We start from the raw sequence: 5,165 nt of genomic DNA on the forward strand, positions 1-5,165 counted from the left end.
CCTTTTTAAAAAGAGCTTGGAAGTGTTCCTTCCACTTGAATTTTTGGCATAGTTTGAGGAGGATAGGTGTTAGTTCTTCTTTGAATGTTTGCAAAACTCCCCTGTGAAGCCACCCAGACCAGGGCTTTTGTTTTCTGGAAGATTTTTTATTACTACTTCAATTTCATCACTTGTTATTGACCTACCCATGTATTCTGATTCTTCCTGATTGAGTTTTGGAAGATTGTATGTTTCTAGGAATTTGTCCATTGCACCCAGCTTGTCCAGTTTGTTGGCATATACTTGCTTATAGTATTTGATTACAATCCTTTGCACTTCTGTGGTATCTGTTGTTATATTCCCTCTTCATCTCTGATTTTATTTATTTGGGTCCTTTCTTTGTTTCTTGCTGAATCTGGCTAGGGGTTCATGAATCTTGTTTATCTTTTCAAAGAACCAGCTCTTGGATTTATTGATCTTTTGTAATGTTTCTTTAATCTTAGTGTCATTTATTTCTGCTCTGATCTTTATTTCCTTCCTTCTACTTACTCTGGGCTTTTCTTGCTGTTCTCTTTCTAATTCATTTAGTTTTAGGGCTAGATGGTTTATTAGTCCTTTTTATTATTTCTTGAAGTAGGCCTGTAGTGCTAAGAAATTCCCTCTGAACTGCTTTTGCAGATGCACTATAGATTTTGGGTAGTGGTGTGTTCATTTTCATTTGTTTCCAGGAAGTTTTTAATTTCTTGCTTGATCTCATTGGTAACTCATTCATTGTTTAATAACATGCTATTTAGCCTCCGTGTATTTGAGTGTTTTTTGTTGTAGTTGACTTCTAACTTCATGACATTGTGATCTGAGAAGATGCTTGGTATTATATCAATCTTCTTGAATTGGTATAAACTTGTTTTGTGCCCTAACATGTGGTCTATCTTTGCAAATGTACCATATGCACTTGAGAAGAATGTATATTCTGTTGCTTTTGGATGAAATGTTCTGTAAATATTGGTTAGATACATTTGATCTAATGGTTCATTTAAGGCCTCTGTTTCCTTATTTTTTGTCTGAAAGATCTATCCAGTGATGCCAGTGGGGTGTTAAAGTCCCCCATTATAACTGTATTGCTGTTAATCTCTCCCGTAAAGTCCATCAAGAGTTTTTTAATGTACTCTGTGCTCCTATATTGGGTGCATATATGTTTACAAGGGTTATATTTCTTTGTTGAATCACTCCCTTTAGTATTATGAAGTGGCCTTCTTTGTCTATTCTCATGGCATTTGTTTTGAAGTCTATTTTATCTGATACTAGAGGCCCAATGCACAGATTGTACATGGGTGGGGTCCTTCAGCCTGGCCGGCGATGGGGGCTTATTGGAGGGAGGCTGGCTGGCTGGGGGGAGGGACCAAGGGAGGTTGGCCAGCTGACCACCCTGATCAGGGCCAATGGATGGGCCAGCTAGCTGGGGGGTAGGACCGCAGGAGGCCAGCGGGGGGTGGGGGGGGGGGGTGGAGGGGAGGGACTGCAGGAAGTTGGCCGGACAACTGCAGGGAGGGACTGCAGAGGTTGGCCGGCTGTGGGAGGTTGGCTGTGGGAGTGCACTGACCACCAGGGGGCAGCTCCTGCATTGAGCGTTTGCCCCCTGGTGGTCAGGGTGCATCATAGCAACCAGTTGACTAGTCATTCAGTTGTTCGGTCGTTCAGTCACTTAGGCTTTTACATATATATAGACTAGAGGCCCGGTACATGAAATTCGTGCACAGGGGGTGGGGGGGTGGGGTCAGCCCAACCTGCACCCTCTCCAATCCAGTTGTGAGTTGTGTCCCCATTTTTGGCATCTCTGGTAGGTAGGGCAAGGTTGGCATCTCCACAGATCCCAGAGCAGTTAAGGGGTGGGAGAGAGAGAATGGGTGAAGAGAGAGAGAGAGAGAGAGAGAGAGAGAGAGAGAGAGAGAGAGAGAGAGAAACAGAATAGTCATATATGTGTCTGAGAGAGAGAGAATGTATATATGTCTATAGAGAAACAACAGTTGTGCATGTATCTATGAGAGAGAGAAACAGAATAGTTGTGTATGTGTCTATGAGAGAGACAGAGAATCTGAAAGATAGGGTTCTGGGTGTGTTTCTGTGTAAGAAATGGGGAGAGAAAAAGATTGAAAAGTAGGGAAAAAAGGGGAGACAGACCCCACCTTCCCCTTAGGGGATCCCCTTCTCCTTGCCATGTAGTCAGCAACCCCAGCACTGAGTCGGCTGGGGTAGGGTGACCCCATTTGCCCTTCTCTATCTTGTGTTTCTCCTGTGTCTGGGGCTTGTCCTCTAGATGCCTTTGTCCTCTCGTCAAGAGTCACCTCTGAGCCCCCACCCTGTGGCCTGAGGGGTGAGAGCAGTGGGAAGTGTCAGAATGAACGCTCCTTGGTCCTTCTATTGGGGACATCACTGAGGACGGGGTCACAGCCTCCTGCCAGCGCTGTTTGCCCTCATTTCCCGAGGGCTGTCCATCTGGCCTCCCCGAGGTTATCTCCGTAGCCCCCTGGGCCCATCGAGTGTCGGAGTGATTCCACCTGGGAAGCAGGGTAGGAATCTCCTTTGAGCCCGGGCATTCCCAGAAACATGTCTCCGGATCCTGAAAAATTGAAAGAGCCACCAGAGCCTGCAGAGGAAGGGGGGTGCCAGGGAGCTGGTGTGGCTGTGGCCCCCCTGGGTGACAGACACGGCGGTCTTGACAGCATAGATGTTTGCCTCGTCTTGGAACTTTCTGATATTTTTCTTATAGTGAATCTGCTTGTTGCGAAACCAGTTGGAGACTTGAGAGATGGTGATGCCACACTTCTTGGCGAGCTCCTCTTTTGCCTACTCACTGGGATATGGGTTACTCAGGTGGGAATAGAAATACTCATTTAGGACCTCGGTGGCCTGTTTGCTGAAGTTCTGGCATTTCCATCTGGCATCCAGGAACCAGGAGTGCAGGATCATGACAGCCTCACAGGTGGCCACTTCCGCCAGGGGCCGCTCCTAGGCCAGGCGGCGTGGTGTGCGTATTTGCGACCCCCAGCTGGGTCAGCCTCAAGGCTGGTCAGTGCTGTGAGCCATGCATGCCCTTGCCTGTGGCGGCCACTTCCGCTGGGGGCCACTCCTGGCCCCGCCTGACTGGTGGTGACTATTAAGTGCCTGACTGGTCCTAACTAATTAGCATATCTGGGCTAATTAGCATATTCCTCTCTTATTATATAGGATGAGTATTGCTACTGCTTTGTTTTTTCCTTTCCATTTGCATGAATATATTTTCCATCCCTTCACTCATCTGTATCTGTGTGTATCTGGGGTGGTTCTGTGTAGACACATATATATGACAACATTATATGATTTCTTATCCATGCAGTCACCCTATACCTTTTGATTGGAGCATTTAGTCCATTTACATTTAAGGTTATTATTGATGGGTATTTACTTATTTCCATTTTAATATTCTTTATGCTTATGATCTCTCATTTCCTCTGCCGGTTCCTGCCGCTTCTATGTCCAGCATCTAGAGGGTTCAGCAATCTGGAGAAGGCTGTGCGTAGATTAAATAGAAGTCCAGAGTAATCATCTGAGAGATGCAAATCAAAATGGCAATGTGGTACCATCTCACACCTGTCAGAGACGAAACATAATTTTGAAAGGCATTTGGGGGTCAGAGGAGCTTAGCTAAAGGAGCTAAGTTCTAAGGTCTTAGGTCTTAGGTCTAAGGTCTCCTCGTCCCAGGACCCCATGCTTTTAATTAACACAATTTGTCCTGAGGTGAGGCAGAGATATGCACTTCAAAGGGTATACACAAGCATTGTCAGAATGGGGGAATTAACCTATGGCTGTCGAGGTGTTTGGCCAGTAGGAGGCAATAACATGTAGATTAAGATGCCTTTTAGCTGTCTGGCAGCCAAGAAATCAATTTAATGTATCCTATTCAGGTTTGGGGAAATGCCTTCAGCCATTCCCAGATGCAGCCCTGCCATCATGCTGGAATTGGTCTCCAGCAATTTTCCTCTTCTTAAAGCAGTCCCTTTAACACTTCTTGCATTGCTGGTTTGGTGGTAATGTACTCCTTTAACCTCTTTTTGTCTGGAAAGCTTTTTATTTCACTTTCAATTTTAAATGACAGCCTCACTGGATGCAGTGGTCTTGGATTTAGGCCCTTGCTTTTTATTACTTTGAGTACTTCATGCCACTTCCTTCTGACATCAAGTGTTTCTCTTGAGAAGCCAGTTGACATTCTAATGGGAACTCCTTTGTATCTCTCTCTCTCTCTCTCTCTCTCTGCCTTTAAGGTTCGTTCTTTGTCTTTAACATTTGCCATTTTAATTATGATGTGTCTAGGTGTGAGTCTCTTTGGGTTCATCCTGAATGATACTCTCTGTGCCTCCTGAACTTGTGTGGTGTTTTCCTTCACCAGATTGTGTAAGTTTTCTGTCATTATTTCTTTAAACAAATTCTCTGTTCCTTGCTAATCCTCTGCCCCTTCTGGCATTCCTGTAATTCAGATGTTGTTACATTTCATGTTGTCCCAGAGCTCCCTTAAGCTATCTTCTTGCTTTTCAATTCTTTTTTCTATTTGCTGGTCTAATTGAGTATTTATTTCTACCCTGTCTTCCAAATCATGATTCAGTCCTCTATTTCATCCAATCAATCTACTTTCAGTCCCTTCTAGTGTCAGATATATCATTCATGTCAGATATATCATGCTTCATGTCTGTCTCACTCTTGTTTATGGCTTCTATTGCCCTTCTTGTGCAGTTATAATTTGCATTAAGTTCCTTAAGCATCTGTATAGCCATTGCTTTAAACTCTATTTCTGATAGGTTGCTTGCCTCCATCTCATTTAGTTCTTTTTCTGGAGATTCCTTCTTTTCTCTCATTTGGAGGTTGTTTCTTTATCTCCACATTTTAGCTGTCGCTTTATATTTGCTTCTACATATTAGATAGAACTGCTATGCCTCCCAGTCTTTGTGGGATGGCTTTATGTAGGTGTCTTGAGGGGTCCAGTGGTGTACAGTGGGGCCTTGACTTACGAGTGTCCCGACTAATGAGTTTTTTGAGATACCAGCTGTCTCTCGGCTGATTTTCTGCATTGAGTTGATAGAGTAATTTGAGTTAACGAGCTCCTTAATGAGCTCCTTAACAAGCTTGGTCTCAGAACAAATTAAACTCGTAAGTCA

The 5,165-nt window shown here is 44.3% G+C and overlaps 1 pseudogene; it reads right to left on the reverse strand.

Moving 5' to 3' along the window:
* Positions 1-2,001: 2,001 nt before the first annotated feature.
* Positions 2,002-5,165, reverse strand: part of LOC132231871 (pre-B-cell leukemia transcription factor 2-like) — a 6,475-nt pseudogene continuing 3,311 nt past the window's right edge.

Source organism: Myotis daubentonii, chromosome 3 (genome assembly GCF_963259705.1).
Source record: "Myotis daubentonii chromosome 3, mMyoDau2.1, whole genome shotgun sequence".
NCBI lineage: Eukaryota > Metazoa > Chordata > Mammalia > Chiroptera > Vespertilionidae > Myotis > Myotis daubentonii.